This window comes from Camponotus floridanus, unplaced genomic scaffold (assembly GCF_003227725.1).
Source record: "Camponotus floridanus strain SB8 unplaced genomic scaffold, Cflo_v7.5 scaffold6, whole genome shotgun sequence".
NCBI classification, from domain to species: Eukaryota; Metazoa; Arthropoda; class Insecta; order Hymenoptera; family Formicidae; genus Camponotus; species Camponotus floridanus.
This window is the reverse complement of record NW_020229769.1, coordinates 2,444,000-2,468,118: the sequence shown is the minus strand read 5'-3', so window position 1 is coordinate 2,468,118 and position 24,119 is coordinate 2,444,000. Positions and strand designations below refer to the sequence as shown.

At 36.6% G+C, this 24,119-nt stretch overlaps 1 long non-coding RNA gene across 1 annotated transcript in view; it reads left to right on the top strand.

Annotated features, from left to right (window-relative positions):
* LOC112639371 overlaps positions 1-12,571 on the top strand; it is a 32,071-nt gene extending 19,500 nt beyond the window's left edge. The window contains exon 3 of the long non-coding RNA XR_003123479.1: positions 12,470-12,571. This is a non-coding gene — a long non-coding RNA (uncharacterized LOC112639371). The remainder of the gene's footprint in view (positions 1-12,469) is intronic.
* The last annotated feature ends 11,548 nt before the right edge of the window (positions 12,572-24,119 follow it).

Here is a 24,119-nt window from a genome sequence, read left to right as displayed (position 1 = left end):
TAGCGCGTATCTAAACTACTCGAAGTCTCGATTCTCTTGTGCCAATTTCAATAATAGATCTTTCGATTTATTTTTGTGAAGGTTCAAATAAGATTCGATTAAGAAAATCAATATAAAAGCGACGAGCGATGATATATTTTAAGATCGAAGTTAAGATTAGCTTTCTTAAATAATTAATCGAAATAATTAACGAATGAAATCTTTAGCTTCCCTCTGAATATTCATACGTTTCCACGCTTCGTTTAATTTCATTACATGGTAGTTATATAATATATATCTACTCGTGCGCGTTGAAAATTCCACGTACGTATACGGCGCCTCGTGATACGCGCTTTCGCACCGAATAAGATTCGTCGCGCCGATTGCGTCGGCAAATATTTGATGTTGCGGCGACGCGAAATCCGGCGATTTGTGCGCCGACACACCCTGGCGCCTTACACGTTGTTTGCATTAACTGATGAAAATAAAGTAGCGACGCGGTCGGCGATACTTGTGCGGCTAATGGCACACGCGCATCTCGTATACAGCTGAATAAACGAGGCCTGATTTCCCTCTATAGCGATGGCAAATGTTATCGATCCGTCGCTCGCTCTAGTATTTGCAGAAAGGAGAGATTTCGCGAAAGACCGCGATCAAAACGAAAGATATAAAAAACGAGAAACTATAGAAAACGGCTGGATTGCTCGGGTTGCAATTTGGTGGATGTTCATAATAAGTATGACATTTACGAATTTTTTTATGATAAAATAAAAACGTAAAAGAGAGCTTTTGATGTTTGAAAAAGAAATTTTGTTCTTTTTTTTTATCGTGGTTGGACTATTTCGGAAAACGTTCATCTAGCAAGGATTACCCCGTATGTGTCTGGTTTGCTGTTATAACGCGAAAATGTTGAAGACTTAACGTGTAGGAAGTGTTCCTGAAACCAGTAAAGGGCGAAAGATTTTGGGATAACGGAGATGGTTTCGGTCGAAGCATTCTACTATCTTCTTGTTAGGTTTGTTAGAAAGGAAGAAGATATGAGAGAGGCGTGGTGGACCACCCTTGGGACTCCGAAAGCTAGGCAAGAACTATCTTTGACCTCTCTCTCCTATTATCCCGCAACGATCATGCAAGAAAATGCTATGATTTTTTGCGATATCTAGTATATGCGAAGATTATGTATATGTGACGTAAAATTTGCACTATTCTATCACGTATGAAAAGAGAGAGATTTCCTGCTTCTTCCTTTTTGATAAATATCATTTTATGCATATGTAATATTTTATAATTATTATTTTAATTGAAAAATATATAGTCAAAATAATATTTATCATTATATATTTTTATGTTTCGCGTTTATTATATATAATTATTAAAAAATTAAAGTAGGAGAATTTAAACTAAATTTATACATCAAATTTATTTTGATCAAAGAGCAAAATGCTTGTGTAAGAATTAATGAAATTTGAAAACGATTAATCGATTAGCAGGTTAATTTTCTAACATTTGCAGAATTAACTGGCAAGTTTGCGAGTATTTAGAATGACACGAATCATTTTCGATTGATACGAGAATGTCAAGAGAAATATCCGGTAGTTGATGCTGAGAATATTTCCACACTACTCGTGCTGGTATTTCCGGGATATTGGATTTCTTCTATCTGACATAAATAGCGTGAAATAAATGTCATATGTAAACTTATCCGAAAATGTATTCCGACGTGATATTTGACTTGCGATAGATGGATCGAGGTCGTCTCGCGCCTTCTCTACTCTTTTTCAGATTCTCGTTCGCCTTGTGTTCTTTCGCTTTTACATCGCCGATATCTGCATCCTCGTCAAAATCAAACTTCCGATCTATTCCACTATTTCTCTCCGGTGCTCTGATCTCTTGCTAGGTTTTTATTACGTTGCAAAGTTAGCTTTAATTGGGTCGACATCGATCGCTGTAATGAGAAAAGTTGTTGGGGCTACTCCTATGGGCGTCAACTACGTCCACGATATATATATATATATATAATATATATATATATATAATACATTGCAGCTTCCTTTTTCTTCTTTTTATTATGATAAATTCTTTGATCCCTCCTTCAATTTCAGCAATAACCTTATCAACGCATTGCACCGAGACGACTACTTGCTTTTGATAAAACGAATCTTCTAAAAAATAAAAGTATCAGTTTTGCTTTTAATAAAATTAATCTTTCTATTTTATGATTATGATACAACTTTAAAGCATTCTTTGTAATATATTATAGTGAAGTTAAAAATATGATATTATATAATATATTGCATATTTAAATATATTTTAATATATTTGACATTATGAGAAACAGAAATTAATTTCGTACATAATTAAATAATTCATTAATCAATCCTATCAAATAGGAAGTTGATTTTTTGTGTGTTATTTCGCTTTTTAATAGTATTGATTTTTGTGCGAAACTGTATTTTTGATATATATATATATATATATGTCATTTTAAAACGATAAATAAGGATTATAAAATATAATATTTTAAAAAATGTCAGCTTCATTTCATGTAAAAGAATTAATCAATATATTTTTTTATCGTGACATGCATATCAATATGAATAACACGTAACTTTTACAAAAAAAATTCTTTGAATCCTGCTCGTATGTTTTGTAAGCTCTAGTTTATATACACACTCACATGTATATGAAATAAATTATAAAAATATCTCTATTTTAAACGTCATAATGCGAAACTTAATACATTATATAATAGTACATGTGATTCCATATTTGATTTACCTCACACGTAATCATGCAAAAATCAATTATTCATTTAATCTATTATTTAAAAAATAAATTGTAATGCATTATAAATTTGCAGTGTAACATTACATCTCTCTGATAATGTACCGATATGGATATGCATTATATTTTTTCTATATATGCACATATTGTATAACATATTATAGCGATATTTTCTCGTTCTATCTATCTAGTCCCTCTCGTTTTGATTCATTTTCGTTTATATAATTAGAGTTACGTTCGGGATATGCTATTTATTCAGCAGTGTGACTTTAATGATTACGTTGCAAGTAACAGAAACAATGATCGCGCGACGGGACAAAGTACGACGGGTTGTTGAGCACATTTTAATTGCGTAACAAGTCTTTCCAATTGCCGTGTAATTTTAATTTGTGTAACGAGGATAATGATCATTAAGCTGGCGCGCGCGCGGGGCTTGAAATGTGGCCCCGCAGAACGAGAAGGATACGCGCCGGAAGGGAAGGAAGGGCCGGGCGGAATAACGTAGGAGAGAGAAAAGATATAGTAGAATGAGGTAAAGAAGTTTATGCGACTTTGAGCGCGATTGTTAAGCGAGCGAGAAATTAACGAGGAGCGCGCGGAGACCCAAGGCAGTACAGCCATCCAACAGAACGTGCGAGAGATAAAGAAAAAGAAGTTATATTTTTTTTTATCGACGTTAAAGTTCGAGCTTGTTTGTTACGTTCCCCCTTCCTAACTTGAGGCAAAATTCTTGCTAATATTATAAATCTCATACAATTGAAATTTCCATCGTTAACATCCCGGGACACAAGATGCTAATGATCGCGAAAGCATATTACTCGACGCGGAAAGGAAGTCCGTTTGCGCGAGGAAAGGACCGAGCTAGGCACGCGGAAAGTGGAGGAAAGAGTCGCTGTGAAGGCTGGGAAAATGGACGAGAAAGGGACTTTACCGCGTCTTTGCGGCAAAATCCGCCCTTCCTTTTCACGCCTCTTTTTCTCTCGCCGTCCTTCCCTTGCTCCTCTTACAGAAACCCGCCGCATCCTCGCAAAAGCTTTCGTCGGATGAAGACGCTTCTCTTTATGCGGCACGTGCAAGCTTGCCGCGGATTTTCCGGAAAAGGGACCGCGCAAAAGATAGGATGCTTTAGGATGCACGCATCCGCGCGATGCGTGCACGCGTTCTGTTCCGCGTGTAAATGTATGTATGTAGTTCAATACTCGCTACTTTGTGCGCGTGGCAGTGAATAACTCGAGGCGTAAATAAGTAAGAGGTTTTAATATCTAGTTCACTGTGAATCGAGACCATCGTCGTCGATTCGTCATCCCCTGCTATTACATTAATTAGCTTTGATTCTTAAAGCATTTCAGCGGTGCAGGCTTTCAATGCAGTTGGCAATATATGTTTGAAATGAAATATGAATTCGTCCTGAGGAGTTTATCGATTTTTACCGCAAAGTCGAAATGATGGGTGCTGAGGACTTTGATTATTTCTAGAGTCTACATTAAATTAATCCTAATTAGACGTCAGCCTTCGAAATGTTAATTAGAGGCAAACCTACATCAAATATTCTTCTATCATTTTCTAAATAATTTATTGATCTCTTTTATATATGATTGTTACTCCGATTTGAAGATATCTCTCTTGTCCTCTTTTACAATTATAAGAGATACATAAGTATATAGAAGCTTGAAGCACGCATATTGAGAGCTATCGAAGCAGACTATTCAAACGGTAATGGTACAGAGCCGGTATTCGCATATTGTGCGAGTTTTTGTAGCCGATCGATTTTATCGCGAAGCAAAGCAACTAGTTCGCGACGAGAGGAACGAAAAATTCTGCCGATTGCGAACTAACAGGGAGATTCTCTCTGTCTGTGCTCGCTGCCCCCTTCGTCTCGTATTTTCGGTAGCCATCCTACCGTGAAGCAGTGATACGCGATGGAGGAGCAGCGAGCGAGGAAGGAGACGGAAGCAGGAGGAGAGCGCAGGGAGAGGCGGAGGGAGGGAAAGAGACGGGGCGCCCTTTTTCCCTCGTTATTCCCTCAAACGTTCCCAGCTGCACCATTGCTCCCGAACAGGTTTTTCCATCGCGATCGAACGTGTGTGTTCTGCGTTCGTGGAGGGTATAGGATATCCGATCCCGGAAATTTCCCGCGGATTCTTCGTGTACGGCGAGTTCAATGTCCGCATTCTCAAATCGTTCTTACCTTGATCCCGCTACTGAAAACGCTTTTTGCCCCTACTCGCGTTTTGTTCGACTCTTATCGATGCACGGAAATTACAATCCTGTTGCGTCAATGGAGAGAATCGTTTTCTTCTTATGATGGCTCTAACCAGTGCGCATCACAAAGATCCACACGGTACATTAATCTTCTCGTGCGTTCCTCGGATTATCCGCAGTTGAACTTCCCTCGAAGGTACATGGATGATCCATGTAGTATTAATCCACTGCCGCGATTCGGTACACGACTCTCGGCAGTTTCACGGTGTCTTGAGAAGTACACCATGTGCCAAGCAAGGAGAACTTTCGCTGTTATGGTTTACGATAATCTTTAACGATGACTTCGCGCGTTAAGCCGTCGATAAAAGCCTTCAGTGCTGAACCAATCATCGATCGCGGCGACTCGACCGAACATCCCGGTTTTCCATTGAACTAACGGCGGATGTGCAAAAAAAAAAAAGAAAAACAAGAAAGCAGAAAAAAGAGCACAAGCCTGATGAAACTTTACGAGATAGGGACGCAGAAAATCCGCACCCACGCATGTCCCTCGCTTCTCCCCCGATCGTCTGAACGTTCGCCACCCCCGCGTTCAGTCGAACGATAACTCGGTACGACACTGTTTCGTTTTCAATTTTCCGGCTTTTAATACGCGCGACCGTCCTCGAAGCGTTGCAGCTCGATGCAGCAGCAACAGTAGCAACAACGGTACAACGGACGAACGAGCAGGGCGCCGCACTGGCAACGTTCGCGGTCATAAATACGGGGCTTATACCCGGGACCGGAATTAATAGCCGGTGAGATACGCGAACGGTTATTACCATAATGACCGCGGCGTAATTCGGATCGCGAATACGTATATAGGAAATGCGCGGCAAAAGTCGTTCGATTTTTGTCGACGGCTCGTTGGACGACATTCCTCGCTCGTGTGCTCGCCAACATGTCAGCCGATCGGGAAATGTTTCCGCCGCGAAAAATAATTTGCGGTTGCAACGCGTCGCTTGATCGGCTGTTTGCGATATCGCGTCCGGATTATTACAGCTTAACGTTTGGCAAAATGAGGGCTTTTGCGGACGCAATAAATTTATCATAATCGCACATTTGTGTGCCGTACATTTTGCACTCGGTCGGAAATAATATAATAAAATTGTACTCGCGGAAATGAAAATTTTCCTCCTCTCAGTTTCATTATCAATGATTCTTTTGTTTGGGTTTCGTTAGTTCGGGGGCAAAGCAGTCTTTCGTCCAACACTGGTTTTAATTGCAAATGCGAGGGAAACGTGCGTTTTATCAACTTTTCTAATGTTTTCTCGATGGAAATTCGATTCTGGAAGAATCATCGGAAATAGGAAGGCGCAAGCAGGAAATGTCATCCGCGAAATAATTTATGACACACACGGGAAATCGCTTTATATGTATAATTCACAAGGAGATGAATTTCGGCCGAAGAGAATAATTAGCCCGTATCGTGATTTATGCGATTGCGTTAGCATGGCAATAAGAGCGCATGGGTATCGCTGCAATTATCGTGTACCCGGAGATAATCAAACTGTAATCCAACGCCGCAATAAATCAGTTGGAATAAAAATATTCCCTTTATTTCGCGTAACTATTCTCGCGTTGCAAATTAGTTCGGTTTTTAATTCTTCGCTGTACAACATCTGGTACATCCGAAATGTAATAAGACATGATTATCGCGTGCGATCGTTTCCGTAAGTTTCCGAAGAAGTAGCAGGTTCTCTTCCTAATTTATCACTATAATTTAATTTTATCATGTAATTTTTTAAGAAAAATTTTATCATGTAATTTTTTATGAAAAAAGATGAAAAAAAGAATGAAGAAAATTAATTGCAACAACTTAAAAATTGATTGAAATATGTATAAATTTATATGCTTCATTATTTTATCAAATAACATGAATATTATTTTTCGTTATGCGACATAAACATAAGTATTTCACATTAACATAAGTAAAGATATTTTATTTGCACGTGGAATTTTATTGTACGTACGATATTATAAACAGATTTGCGAAACCTCGATCAATCTGTTTACCATGAAGTAATAAATGCAAAGTTATGGACGGTCTAATTATGGATAGAAGTTCCAAAGCGAAGTTATTCTAATCGGGGTCTCTCAGCTATCGCATCTAGCTATGATGGACTTTTGCATCGTTTCGTATCCGGGGAATATATTAATTACTACCTTCTCTGTCGGGATGTCGCGTTTAATATCCTAAAGTTTTTGTCGTTGATTGCGAGATACGTGCCTCGTAATCGTTCAATATTTTACCTATTGAGCGTAATTTTCTATTTTTTTACGAATGCGGTCGTGCATAAAATTCGCCGATCGGCTGTGAATTGCAGAAATACATGTGGAACTTGGCCAAGCGCACCCCAATGTCATCAATGATATGAAATACTGATATCTATTATTAAACGGCGAATGATCGTATGAGCTTTTGTACGGATGCGTACAAAGAACGAGTTGTGCGATTTAATGCCTACAGCTATAAATGCGTAGGAATTTTGCGTGTAATTGTTGAAACTGTCAATGTGTAACGTGGCATGCGCGAATGGCATCAAGCATCGATTATCTCCTGAATAACAGAAATTTCCATTTAGTATTGTGCTGCACAAAAGCCTATACGTACGTATTACGCAATGGTAATTTGCTAATTCGTCTTAACGTGAATTTAATCACTTTGCATCGCGATCTACGTAGATCGTCTCTCTCGTAGAGACATTGATAGATTTCCGTTTCAATTAAAATAAGCGGTCTAGATTATATTAGATATGAAATAAAAATGGAGGACAAAATAAGTTTTTCTCTCTCCTGATCAATTTTATGGAAATTTACGCGCGCGTCTGTGTTTAATATTTATTAAATAATTTTCCCCTTTTTCATTTCTGACAAATAATGCACGGCATTATAAAATTCATCAAACTTTAAAGTATGTCGAACATTTTATTACTTATGCAAAATTTTATTAAATTCTTTAAATTTTTATAGAGATATATATAATCAATATAATAAATCTTTATAGAGATATATAATCAATATAACGTCCTGTTGCACGTAGAAAGATTTCTATCATTCATGAAGCTTTCGAGTTTTACAAAGCGTGACGAGTGTATTTTGGGGGTCATGCACTTCCTTTATTCAGAAATTCCACCAAAAATCTACGGTAGCTGTTTCGTCTCTCGTAACTCGTCTCATAGCTCGTCTCTCTGCCAGCTGTGGCCCAATTTAACAGACTGTAACAGGACTCTACACGCTACCGAGCATAAACTACGGCGGCGAGCTAAGTGACAAGTTGTTCGAAGCGCGGTTGTTCGCCATATCGAATTATTGTTGCCAAACGGAATAGGGATACACATCTCGCAGGAATGTGCTTGAAATCCCTACGGAAACGCTATCGCTGTTCCTTGCCAGGAGCGAATTTACATGGAAACTAGTAAAACTTAAATTTCAGACCCATAACTGTCAAAAAGCTTCTACCGAATATATTTCTGTTTAAAAGCATTCATCAATTTTTTTTTTAAATTGTTACGAAAAATACAGCGTGTATTTCCTTTGTATACGAAAAAATATTCTTAAATTAAGTTAATATCTGCTTGCTTACATTTTTCAAGAATCACAAAAGATTATAAACATCAATTTTTTGAAAAGCCATCGTATGTTTCTTATTTCTCGTGCTACTTTTAATGCCCCTCACAATCTACAACCAGCTGCAGCCATGTTGTCGCGAACAGTTTCGGCTTCGCACCGAAGGTTTTCTCCTTATGTTACTTCCTGTGAGAGTCAGCTACGCTTAGCGAGCTTGGAACGATGCAATCGATTGTGATGACTCCCGATACCAGGCGAAAATTAACCGGAAACAATTGATATGACCTTCGTATCAGGTTACACACATGAATTCTCCTAACTGAATAAGAGAGACTTGCAAGAGTCTTCATTTACTGTTGCATCTCGAAGAGATACGCAGCTCGCGATCATTGTCAGATCATTGATTTTTAGCATCTTTCCGATAAACCATCGAAATATTGGCAGTTAAATTTTTATGTGTTTTCTTTATAAATGCAGCTATAAATATTTTGTAAAAATATAATGCTAGTTATGGAAAATATTTATGAAATATATGTAGTAGTTACAGCTCTTGAAAATTATTGGCAATGATCTATTGATTGTTCAGCGGTTCATAGGATCCCTTATATAATTTTGTATAATTGTACATGTAGGGAAACGTAGAAGAGAATAAACCGACTGTTTTGCGGTCAGGTTATAGCTTCTGTACACCAGAGGCAACAGCATTACCAGACGTCAGGTTGTCCCACAACAATGAAATAAAATTCCCTTGGGTTATATTTTCACTCATGGTCAAAGCCTTTAGAGGCTAAGCTGAATATTTGGTGTTGTAGAGGAGAGATCTTGGGTGACCGCAAATGGTGCGAAGTAAACCATGTGTGAAAAGGGGTCTTGAATATTGCGTTACGATAAAGAGACTATAGGAGGAAGGAAAATAGGAATTACGAGAAAGAAAAAAACAAATATGTGTAAGCTATGTTCAACACATATTTTTATTTAAAAATGTATCGATAAAAAAGAATAAAAAAGAAAATAATAATAATTATTATTCAAGATAATTATTCAAGATATTATATTATTATTCAAGATAAATGTATTTCAAAGATTCAGTACCAAAGTACAACATTTACAAACGTAGCTAAACTTTCGCGTCAATAATTTATTTGATATATCGTTTCGATTATATGATAATCTGTGTATCTAATTTTTAATTAAGAATCTGAAAAGCTTGAATCAATTTAATAATCATTTTAAAATATTTGATACATGGAAAATCAGCGAAAAATTTTCATATAGGATGTTTTTCAATTTCATAACCGTAGTTTAATAACTACGATTAATACAATTAACATAATTGTCTCTTAGATAAACTCAAGAATAATTAAATTTACTCCATGAGAAAATTTAAATTGAAATTGAATTTAAAATATCTTTTACCAGAATTTTCGTTCCAATTGGAAAATGGGTCAAAAATCGAAATATAAGCTTAATTATAAAAAGGCAAACGAAAAACATACATGGATAAACGGATTAAATATTTTGAAGCGTATTTATAGCGCGATATAATCGGTTGGTATTTTTGAAATATAAATATAAAAATTAAATTATTATTTTTATGTTACATCAAAGAACATTAATTGGCAAAACAATTTGTGAAATATAAATTTAAAATTTTCAAAAACAAAGTTAAATTAAATAATAAATAATAAAGTAATAAATGAAAAGTCAAAATGCATTAAGTATTGCATATTTATATTGCAATTAAAAATACATAAAGGAGCAACATTAATTATCACTTTAAAGATAATTTATCATATTTGCTGCTATTGTGTGTTAAATGTAAATTAAGAGTAATTATAACGAAATATGAAGTGCGAAATTATATATATATATATATATATATATATATATATATATATATATTTATATTTATATTATAGTTTAATCTAGAAATTGCAAGAATACTAATGTTCTTTGAAATTTTTCGAATGAAACTTTTATAATCCTTTTCATTAATTTTTTTGCAGTACATATTAAAGAATTTTTTTATGATAATAACTCTATACTTCTTGTTTTATAATTTTAAATTAAGCATTCCAATTAGATAGTTTTAAATATAAAATTACAATAAAGAAGCGCTTCAATATTATTGATTCATACACACATATATTCTAGTTTTAATGATAGATTTATATATAGATACTTTATTAAATATACATTAACAGTGAATATATTTATAAGCAAATTTTAATTCGAGATTGCACTTTTAAACGAATAAAGATTTTATATTAATATCTTTTCAAGTAATGATTAATTTTGCTACATATTTAATTTTGAAATTTTTTATTTTTTTATGATATTTTTGACTTTTCGGGTTGACTGAATAATCAATGATTTGATTGAGAACAATTAAAAAATTTATCCGCTTCAAAAAGTTAATTGAGGATGGAATAATAATCGATTATTATTCATAATTGATACATATTACAATTTTCTTCTTTTATTTAACGATTTTATTTAACGACATTTATAATCAATAATATAATTATTTTACACAATACCGTTTTTATGTGTCGCGTCATGAAAGCAATTTTTCTATACGTAAACGAATAAAATCTATACTTGAAGTTTTAAATCACGCAAGAATCTCACGTAGTTTTATTAATATTTATCATTTAATATTATACAATTTAATAAAATATTTCATATTACACGAGACAAAAGTGGCCGTTTTTTGCTGGAATTGCTTTCAACGAGATTCATAAAATTTTTAGATTCGAAATCAACGTTGTTGTCTTCGCATCCGGTGTAAAATCGCGATTATCAAATCGCTCGCGCGATTTTCTCAAGCTGTGAAAAATCCATCGCTTAGGTGCGCCTGCTGTTTCGCATTGCCATTCTCTCACTTTGTTGATTCTCTTTCCCTCCTCCACTTGTGCATCCCTATGGGAGGGTTAAATATCGATCTACGCGGTGCCGCGTCCCCGATTCTTTGCTGACTGGATCGGAACGAGCCTAACAGCATCTCAAACAATGTATCCCAGGTGTCAGAGGCTCGGCGCTCCGGTTTGCCTAGTATATATGGAAGTATCGATTGTCGCACTCGCTCTCCCGACCTCGGCTGTAACCTCGGCGTTGTCACGTCACGGGCGGGTTTGACGGGTCGAGATGGTATATTCTCGTTAGTGTCGTAAAACAAACGTTTCCCCGAGACGACCGGGTCGCTGAAGAAGGGTGGGGAAGATGTTGATATTAGCGTGTTGGCATGGCACCGTTAATTCCGTCCTTTCAGGTGCGGCCAGGTGAGCGCTTTTTAATCCACGAGAGCAGAGTTTTTGTCATGATTTTGTCGAACAATTTGTCGACCGGTTTTATCCTCCTTTCTTTCGTTATGTCCGACGCGTATTATATAATATATGCTCCTCTCTTTTCCTCACATGCTTGTCCTTTTTTATATTTATATTACGAGCCACGGTGTTCCATTACGAGCTAATGCTCGCGATATACACATGCGGTAAGATGTTAAGATTAAGTTGATCGTTATACTTATAAAGCAATCGCTATTGACGTGCTATAAAGCATATCGTGAAGGAGAGTGTTATATATATGCAGTATAAATATAGTATAAATAATATTTTTCCTTAAACGATGATATACGTGATAAACGATGATGTACATATTACAAAGTATATCTATTATGTGTATTTATTTTAGTAATGTTATATCATTGCAAATTTCTCAAATGAAAGAACTCGTGTAATCATATACGACTATCTACAATATTAAAAGTATTAATATAAAGATAGTGCTATATATATTTGTTTCTTTATAATGAAGCGAAATTTCCTAATCGAGCGGAGCTTATAAACGATCTTTCGCAATATCTTCGGTAAAAAGAGATTTTTGATCTTTGTTCTAGGTATCGGTGGTTTTACCTCCGGACGCTTCTACCACGGTTGGCTGCTCATTGAACCACACACTTGATTCAACGGCGCTTCAATGAGCGAACACACAGCTAATTGGCAAGGTAAAACAAGCAAATTGTTACCGGGAAAGTACACAAGGCACAATATAATAAAGTAGTTAAGATGTTTTTGTAGACTAGAAAAACAAGGGAAAATTTATTTTTATATCTATTCACACGTATATCGCACCACGTCATATCGTTCGCGTCTTGTGTACTTGACTTACAAGTTATAATTAAAGTAGAGTACCATTCATTTTACAAATTACACGACGACAATCGTGTCTTGCAACACAATGTAGAATAAATGTTTTTGTCTCCCCTGCTATACTATTCGCTCCAAAAAGCAAGTAGGATGCGGCGCAAATACGACAACGTTATGTATAATGCACAGCCGCAATACGTACAATTCTCAATGCTATCAGGAACGGGGAAACGAGAGGGAAAGCACGAAACTGCGGATAAACAGACGAGGGCGGAGGAGCGCGTGGGCGAATAGAGGGTAGTTTCCCCTCGAAAAACGCTAAATGCGCTAATTGGCGGTGTCTACGTGTGCACGGAGGGCATACATTTTCCACGACCATTCATAACCTTTTAACGCGATTAAGCGGCTCCGCTTGCAGCCAGGGAGAGCTAAAGAGCATACGAATGAACCCGTGTGTTGTTTGGCTCGACGACCGGCCCGCGGTATTTTTGTTGGGATGGGATTAGGGTTCAGGGAGAAAAGGGGGGGAAAGAGCGCTCCGGTCGCGCGAATTAAAGGGGTTGTCTCGTTATCTGTGAAAGGAGCCGGATTAATAACATGATACCCCTGTATACGGCCCGAGGGTATCCCGCTCCCCTCCTTCAGTTTCGCGCGCGCTTACGGTGGTTGATACCGAGATTATGTTGCGGTTAAATAATGATGCATATCCCTCCCTCGACGGCACGAGAGGAGACGGGACTACACTACACGACACGAGACGATGACGATGACGAAAGCGTTTACCGGACCCTTGATCTGACCCGGGACTTCGAGCGGCGAGAGCAAACGTGAAGCCCCGTAAATTGTTTCGCGTAAATTCACGGCCGAATGAACGCTCTTCGCAAACATACAACACGAATGTGTAATATCTCTATGTTGATATTAATTAGTTTCCACTTTTCGGAAACAGGCGTCGGGCAATGTATATTCGCCTCTGGTATTCCACGGACGCCTTCGGGGAAGCAATTACTGGTTAATACGATTAAGTTTGAATTATTAGCATAATTATTGGTGTAGCAGTAATGACCGTAGTCGTTAACTCTTCTTTGTCTCCCGATTACGCGATTCTTTGACTACTCTATGAGTTATACCGAGCAACGACCGTAATCGAGCATTCGTAATATATCTTGAACCCCCCCCCCGTAATGTAAAATCGTTCGCAGATAAGTTTAAACACGGCGTTGTAATGCTTTATCGTTCAATCGCGTTGGAATTATCCCTGCGGGATGAACAGAAATGTAAATCCGTGTCAGTTTATCCTGAGAGTCAATTAATAGGAATATAAATGGAATAGTCAGAAATCAAATTAATCAAGAACAGTTTAATTAGCTCGCCCGACGTAACCAATTCGGTATACCGATTATGTAACTGTTTCATATCGGTGCTCATTAACAACGAGCAGGGAATTTTCGATTAAAAGGATAATAAGGATATAAATTCGATTTGGGACAATAATAAATGACACCGTCTCTTATCTAAGGTCATCGACGGAGCCATTACGAGTGACCTTAATCTTCCGAAATATAAGGCGCGTCGAATTATTTTTCATTAACGAGAGACTATCCTGGCCATTAGTAAACTCATTGAACAAATTTGCTAGATAATCTACTAAACGGCGGGCGCGCGCGTACACTTAGCGTAGGTTTAAGCGATAATTGGGAGAGCTCGTGTACGCGGTTCGCGAATTCACGACTACACTTATATCAACTTTGACCTCAAGTAAACGCCAAACTGGATCTCATAATCCAATCATGCGGTAGTTACCAATACTCGTTAAGAGTTATGAATATACCCATGTCCGCACAATAACGCTTAAGAATTGCTGACGTATTTTTGCATAGATAAAAAGCAATTTCTACACATTTCGATAATTATGAATAACGATGCAATTAATTATGTCAGCTTGAAGTTGAATATAACAATCGTCACTCGTCGTTGCTTTCGACTTAGATTTATTTTCGTTACATTTTTTCTACAAATAAGGAGATACAGTATTTTGATTACACGCACGCGATAAAATATTTCGAATATATACGCCTGGTTAGTTTAGTTTTAAGATTATAGAAATTTTTCTTAAAGGTGTGATTTATCTTCCCGCGTCGACATGCTGTTCTTTTTGACAAAATAATACAGCTGGCTCAGTGTCGCAGCCGTCACGCATAAAAACGGTCTTTTTTGCACTCGAGGGAAATAAATTGCGATGTTAAAAGGGGAATTTTGCGACAAATGCAAAAATTACGCGCTTCGTCTCATTCATAAAGTTTTGTCAAGCAATTCAAAAGGAAAGCGAGATACGCACAACAGAAAAAGTGTCAGCAAAGAGATTGCAAAATACGCGTATTCAGTATGTTTTTCAAATAATAAATAAATAATTAAGTTATATTATTTCTTTGGAATCTTGAACACTATCAAAAAATCTTGAACAAATTTTCAGGGAATTTAATAGTCGTATGGCATTTTTGTACGTGTAGGAAGCTTTGTGCGGAAAATATATCCAGAAACGAAGTTACTTGCTTATTATCATCCTTTATTCTTATATAGACTTAAAGGTACAAAAGAAAGAAAGAGAGAGAATAATGAGATGTCTCCTATACAAGATAAAAAGCTAACCATTTGATTCAAACGTATCGCGTCTTATTCTTATTTTTCGATGTAGTGACGTCAATACGCGGGGAATAAAAGAGAAAGAAAGAGAACAAAAGGAAGAAAAAAATATGCAAAAAGAGAAATGCGAGTGCATTTCTATGTGGAAAGAAAAACCTCATTTGTACCGCGGAATATTTTTCTTTGGATCTTTTCCTTTTTGTGTTGTCGCGCTCTCGGCTCTCCCTTTGGTTCCGCCAAACTGGACGAGTCTAAGATTCTTGTGGAGGCGGAGAAAGATAATTTCATTTGAGCGACAGCAGGGTCGACGAGAACTATAGAAAGAGCCAAGAACACCCGTCAGTTGACGATTATTTTATTTCGTTATATTATCTTGCTGTGTATACATAGCGCAAATGTATTTTTGAACAGTAACATTTGGTGCTCTGTTCACTTTTATTTATCTTTTACGATGCACTGAACGTGCGATAAAATTTTATATAATATCTGTTTTCTTGAAAATATTGAAAATGGAAAACATTGCTGTATTAAAGTACTGAAATAAAAAAGAAAATAAACATCTGCTTAAAAAATTTGATATTTTAAAGAGAATATTTTATTAATAGGGATTAAGAGAGAGAGACATAATAAAGATTAAGGAATAAGAAGAGCTTTCAATAAATGAGATTGTTTCAATATCATAGAAAAGCTGAATGTGAAAGAAAGTTAATCTAAAAGGATATTGCAGAAATAAAAAAAATTAGATATAATATATTAATACCAAGAAAATACATTTATATATTTAATTTATATATTAATTTATATATTTATAAATTTATATATTTATTTATATATTTCATTTGGTATTAATATATTGTATCTAATTTTTATATAAATATATTTATACGTATTTATTACGTTATACATATATATATTTTTTTTTTCTATTGCTTTTGAATCTCGTTTATATTCTGTACTTCTTATTCCGGTAAAATAAATATTTTCAATTGTATATTGTGACGTTAAAGTGAACGAAGCAAGTGAATGTTCAGTCGAAAGAACCGAGCTCGCAATTTATCGCGCGATCACGCATGGCGCGTGCAAAATTTGTCGTGAAATCCTGAATTTTTTTGCAGAATGCGCGTTTGGCGCAAAGAATCGATACCGTTTCCCGGCATCCCTTCCGCGTGATATTACAGCATGTATTTCGCCTGCGGCAGCCTTTAGCTAGAAACGACAAACATAACGTACACGAGAGATAGATCAACAACTACCCAATATCTCTGGTAACTATGTGGCTTTCGACATGATTACACAAGCTTTGAGTGTATTCGTATTTTAGTAATATAAATCATGCGCATTTTATTGTTCATTTAACCGGGATATTCGCATTTTGTTGTTAAAATAATAATTAAGTATCTTGAAGTAATTTCAAAGATATATCGAGATTTTTTTAATGCAACTTTCGCTGATGCTTCATGTAGAAACTGCAATCACGAGACTGACGGTTTGTTTGTTAGACTCCGTTAAAATCGAATGAAAACATATAATTATAACGCTTTTGACAATAGGATAGGATAAAAGAGAAATACGAGGTCATTAAAAAAACAACATAAATATAACAATTAGCCTAATTACAAGTCCGCACAAATGAGAATGTGGAATATGTATAACTCTGATCTTTCCTTTGATATCTCTTTATGCTACATTTATTTTACGTGAATTCAATTCGATGAACAAATCACGTGTTTCAGATATAACAATATCTGCGAATTTATTCTTTTTCATTCATTTCGAAACCATTATTTTCATCAACGAGATGTTCAATGTTAGTTAAAGTCGAACTGAGACCAGACGTCGAAACGTCAAAATCGCCGACAATTCACCCCAATAGTTTACTAAACATATGTATACAACACCTATGGATGAATACGACAACAACGATTCGTTTTTCAGGAACATTGCTTATAGCGTTCTCCCTTTTTCTCTGACTCTCGCGCCTTCTATCGCTCGACCGACCACCTCCCTTCCTTTTATATGAGGTACTATCGCTCCGGGATGAAAGTGTACGCGGAAATGGACGATTTTCCTGCTGCAATAGAACGGCGCAAAGAATTGCGCCTGGATATAACCTTTTTTATTCCGAGAATGGCGATTATTGCGCGAACGAACGTGGAGTCTGATCGTCCGTGAGAGTGACTCATCTGGACGCTTTTCGTCGTTTGAATTGTAATTTCGTGTTTGTGCGCCACGTCGTAAATTGTAAACGTTGTGTAATTAGAGGTGTAAAAAAGAAGATTAAGGATGTCCGACACACACGTATAAATTCCCCCGATGGCGTATGGTTTATCGCAAAATGATTAATATTTTCTTTTCTTTATAGGCAATATTAATTTCGTGATTTTAGCATTGATTGCACAATCACTCGTGATTTTAGTATTGATTGCACAATCACGCTAAAAGGGAATTGGATGGAATATCAATCCTATCAAAAGTTAGTAATATCGATTACAAATATTAATTATATCAAAAGTTAGTAAATCTAATACATTTCAAGATTCATGAAGCGCAAAGCACTTTTAATCTTTAAAATATAAAAATAGTAATTAATTTGTAAGGTAAAGTATAAAGATTTGACTTGTAGAATTAAAATTTTTATTTTTATGAATTTTTCTGTGCAATCACTATAAAAAAGTTAGTTCGATATAAAATAATATATATGTGTATTTATACGATTTGAAGATTAAATTGTGTTCTACAGAGCAAATCTTTAATTTAACTCACAAATTAATTATTAATTTTGAAAAGCTAAAAACGCTTTGCAGAAACTTATAAATCTCAAGATTTATTAACTTTTGACATTGTTTCTTAATTTTTTCGAGCGATTTAAATCACTTGTGTTTTTCGGTAACGTCTTGCAACTATTTATATCAGTTCAAATTAAATATCTATAAAAATATTTGAAACGAGAACTATTACATTATGTGATACTTTTTATGTAATATTTATATCACATGTCAATATGTATTACAGTTATCACATGTCAATATGTATTACAGTTAGCTATTGTTATCGCTTTATATAATATCGACTATTTTGCAATCAGAATATTTGAAGAGAAGAGCGCTAATTCATTTTCGAATCAAGTCTTCAACACGCTGTAAATTGACACAGAAATGCATTAAAGATAAAAGCATTGGATGTCAGTTTTTATTTACGCCAACTAAAAAGATAATCACATTTTCTTTCCGTAATTTTTTTTAATTGCATACAATAAGTATTGCGAAAGTAATAACACGGAAATCTCGCGAAAGAGATTTCATATCTCGATACAAAAACGTTCTTCCTTGTCCTGCCTCTTTATTTTACACACCAGAGTCAGATGATACTTCCGTCCTAGTTTTATGCGCCAGTTTGATTGGGAAAATAAATCCTTAGTACGTAATAAACGACATTTACGAGGCTAATAAACCGTCTAATAAAAGAGTAATCCAGTTATAGTCTAACGTTTCATTATCCACACAGCCGTTTCAAACTCTCTCTGTTCTGCGGAAGCGGAAAAGGTCGTGATTTTCAGTTTTCTGAGCTTGCTATTTTCAATGAAACAAAGCATCCCGTCTATTACGCAGGAGTAATACAATTAAGCTCTCGACTTGTTTTCCGAAACGAGAGGAGAGCGGCGTTTTCCGTTGACGCTGACTCATCACCCCGTGATCGAAGCGTGTTTTGCAGCATGAGCGAAAAAATTCGCAAAGAGAAGCAATTTGCGCGTATTAGTGCGTTCAGAATTGAAACTCGGCCGAAATACGCGAGCCGAACAGGGTTCAAAATCGCAGACGAAATACGGGAACACGTATCCGAGCCTTTGTCTTCGATACGACTCGATGAGCGAATTAACCGAGTTCCTTTGTATTTATCGTATTCGTGAGAAAGGCGCTCTGTTCTTACAAGCACGGAGTACGCTGCGCTCGAGCAAATTAGTATAATGAAATTAGGGCACGGCGTTGTTTTCTAAGCGAACACTTCCTCCCCCTTCTTGTCTCCTAAATGGCAATTCGGCGAGCGCCGATTTATCGATTTCTCAAACAAATGAGCGAATATATTGACGAACACGAAGAAATCACGTCACGGTATGATAGTTTTGATCCACGTGCACGTTAATGTTGCAAGGGAAAATATGGAATCTCTCTCTCTCTCTCTCCCTCTTCCCTGAAATTTACAGTGTTTACAACACACGTTCATCAATTACCAGAACCTCAATTGTGCAATTCATGCTATTCCGGACAAGACACGATCGTTAATTATTAATCCACATTATTCCGTGTAATTTGATTGAAAAACTTCGGTAAACGTCCGAAACGTGCGAAACCTCAATCGGAGTATATCCGACTATGAGTGAGAAAAAAGAATTAGACGATAAGATCGAACGTGGGCGTCATCCAGAGGAGTTCGCGCGCGGATAAAACGACCGTAACAGATCGACCTGCATACTCGGAAGTACCTTAAGTGCCAGCCACTTCGGTGTCGAAATACCGGAGCTCGGTGCAAGTTGTCGAGTTGATGCTGAAGCACAGGAAAACCGAGCAAGGCGATTCGCAGATACGTGTGTTGTATATCCGCGCTGTCGAAGGTTGAAGTGCCGGCGTTGAAGCGATCGAAACTGGACGATGTTGTTCATTCCACCGGGAAATTCCGGACACTTGGACCCCGGCGTTCGACCCCGGCTTCGCAGCTCGTTTCGCCGGTACGTGTGGCCTCGAAATCCACCGGTACGTGACCGAGATACCGTCAGTCTGATACGCGAATAGCCGCTTATCCTCTCATTATTTTCGGTCGACTTGCAGCGGGACGGTCGTGATTCCTTCGTGTTTACGGCAAACAGTCGATTAAACGTAGATACCTCACCCATATTTCGCTCTTTAAGCATTTTTCCCGAACGCGAGGAACGGTTAATCAAAGTAAAAATGGAAGAAGCGACTGCACGGAGCATGTTTACGACTGCGAAACGAGGTACGTTTCTACAGCGTTAATATTTAAGCGAGCCGATCTCCCTCGATCCATACATCTCCCTGTCTCGCTATCGAGCGTACGAGTATCCAAGGTCTCAGCCCGTTGAAGCGAATCCTCTCTGCAATTCGATTCAGGATTGTTCCTTCGCGCGTACAAATCGCTGCATGCAGTCCGAAATAAATAAAAATACGATAAAAATACAGGTGCGAATATATCAAGAGAAAATAGAGGCTAATTTAACCGGGCACGATTAATTTAACGACTTTGTATTGCAATTAGTTTCCCTACTATAACATTTATCGCGGCAGCTGTTGAAACTGCGTCATATGGCCATGGTTATGAATGGGCTCGTAAATCTAACACTACATCATTCCGCGCGATAATTCCTAATAAACTTTTATCACTACACCTATACATCGTATAATTATATCTCGACCTTATCACGAGTCGGAACTCGTGTAATGACCGGAGATAAGTAATACACACGCGTCGGAGATATAAAGGAACCGACTGGCATCGGCCTGGAGATATATCGCGACACGTAACGCAACTTACACGCATCCTCCCTTTTATGGAGACTCGATCGATGGATAAACTCGATCTCTCGCGCGTTAGTACGTGCCAATTAATGATCCCGCATTATTGCACCGGGCGCGATATGCGCGGGCATGAACCTCGGCGCAAATACATAATACGTCACGACGGTTTTTCGATCATAAATCAGGCCAATGCGGATCGACTGGAAATCGATGGAGTATGCGAATCAGCGTATGCTCGTCGTACGCGCATGACTATGCTAATCCGCGCATCCGATGCATGACGTAACATAGGTCTTCGTAAAATCGGGGACAGAGAGTTTGCCAGACGTGAGGGACATAGCTTGTCGAAGGCCGTGGTCGCGCGTAACGATGTGGACTTACGTGTTTATCGACGCGTTTACACCGACGCGTTTACACGCGGCCGATAGATACGGCGTGTACGACGTGTCGTACTTGCCCGTTTTCGGTACAATCGATCGATCGATCGATTTAGGACCGCTCGTGCCCCGCGCGACTATCACGGTAAGTGTTAGTGGCACGTTAAATCCTGAAAGGATACGCGCTCGATGCGCCAGCTACTGCTCTTTATTGCGTTCCGCTCTGTTAACCACATCGGCGAAACTTTTGCAAAATGTGCGAATAATATCGCGTATGCGAGTTTAATTCGCGTAATTAATTTATTTTTTACAAATTTACAATTATTTTTATTATTGTTATGTCATCTTCGAAGCAGAAAGCTTTCGACTGGCAATTCTGAAACGTTTTTTTTTTTTTTTTTTTTAATTAATGATAATAAGGTAGGATGATAAGAATAATGCTCTTAAATTTCTTACCGAGTTGCTTACATTTATAACAGGTTATATGTATGCAAAGTGAATTTGGAAGGTATTATGTAAGCGACGATGTCATGATATCGTGAGAATAATATCGTATCGATGGTTGTCTGTATCTGTTAAGTACTTAATTGAAATGCCAACTTTGTTATCTCAGTTTTTGATGAAACTGCAGAGAGAGTGTCTACGGCTAACTTATAATCGTTGTACTTCATTAACCTAAATTTATGCCTTGACTAAGGAGCGTCGAAGAAAGCGCGTTCTCACTATAAACTTTTTATTGGACTTTCCATTACGTCTTCGTTTTACTTTGTTAAACTTTAGACTTTTCCATTTTTGTCGTACGCCCCCTGTTACTTGAAAGATTCTTCTTGCACAGCGTTGAATATTAATTGCGAAGTATATCTTACTTCATCTCGTATTTTTATAGTTGCAAACGTGAAATAGAATGCTGGGGACAAAAGCCATAAGGGTTTATTTGCTACAACTTTGCATTTGCAACTCTGAGAAAACAGATAGTGTGTCGCTTTTTTAACTTTCAATATTATTAATCTCATTTCTTGTTCGACTGGAGTTAGAATATTATGCAACGTATCTTTATCAAAAAAGTTTTTACACAAGTAAATTTAATTGAAGTAATCCTTACATATATTTCAAAATAATTTTTCAAATAATTATATAATATATTTTTTCCGATAAAGAAATGAAATTATTATTAGCAAAAAAGGTTGGCTATACATAAAAAGATTTGAGATTCAATATACTAATTGAAAATCATTTTCGTACAATTTTATTATAGAATTACTTATTTTTCATGAATCAGGATTAATAAAGATCCATGACGAAGATGAACATCGAAAAATATCGTTGAAATTTAAATGACACGTAAAAAATGCAAGAATAAAAAAGGCAGAATTCAAAAATTGTACGACATATCCTTCGACCTTGTTATATTTAACGCTGTATTTTTGCAGAATATAGCGTTTACTTCCAATTTCTATTCCGGTCCAATTTCTATTCCGATAATATCGCGTCAAATTGAACGAGTGCATCTCTTATTAAAAAGCTGGTGATGCTGTAGAATGTGGATCAGTTCCCTTTATGGTCGACCATCGTGCATATACGTCCGATATGAATTACGTGCCTACCGGTTTACACAGGCGTTACAAACGCGCGGTCGCGCTCGCCTATTCGCATCGTAATAGAGAGTCGCAGTATTACACTCTAAACTGAGATATTAACGTCGTGTTTACGCACGTTCGCGTGACACCTTCGTTGCCTGCCACGTTAACTTGTTTAATGGAAATTCGGCGTCGCGCCTGGCTGCGAGTTCGCGACGTGTAGCTGTTGACCCGGCCTGCGAGTGTATATGTTTACGTGTGATTATTACGGGCAATCGTTCTTTGAAATATATTTTATAAAATAAATATTTATAAAATAAATATTTTATAAACTAATAAATTTATATTTAATTATCTCGGAAAAGAGAGAGAGAGAGAGAAATCATATTTAACTCATTCGTTGCACCTTGAAACGATTGTGAATAAATAAGATTAAATGATGTATTAATAATTTTAGGATCAATGATTTTTTGTACATGAATATCAAGCTTGAATATTAGATTTAGAAAATTTTAAACTTTTGTGGAATGTATGTCAGATATATCAGATACGAAAATGTATGTCAGATATATCAGATACGAAAATAACAGAATAATTTTTTTTGTCTTTTCTCACAGAATTGTCAGAAATTTTGATAGCTCTTTGTACGTCAAATAAATTACTCGCGATAATACAATTATCTAATATTTTATTCGCATAAAATTTCTTAATTATACAACAGATTGTCACATACCGTTATCATATACCGTTTATAAATATTCGGAAATTTCAAACTTTTGTGGAATGTATGTCAGATACGTCAGATATAACATAACAGAAAATAACATTAATTTCTTTTGTCTTTTCTCACAGGATTGTCAGAAATTTTGATAGCAGTTTTCTCTCTTTGTACGTCAAATAAATTACTCGCGATAACATAATTATATAGTCCGACTAATATTTCAATCGCATAATTTCTTAATTATACAACAGCTAGATAGATTGCTCACATATTATATGCCGTTTATAAATATCCGGAAATTTCAGAAATAGATTACACGCATACCTCGCATGTATCCGGCCAAACGAGATATAACAAATGGGAACGAGGGCGGACATAAAATGTAGCATACTACGTTAATGAATCAGAAAAAAACATATACAAAGCGGACACCATCCTTTATCCACCAAGCTAATGTGTGTTCTCTCTAATAAAGAATAGGTGGACGCGCATTTTTTCGCAGATTGCTCGCAACGATAATCCCTTAATCCTTCTTCCACCCCTTCATTTATTCG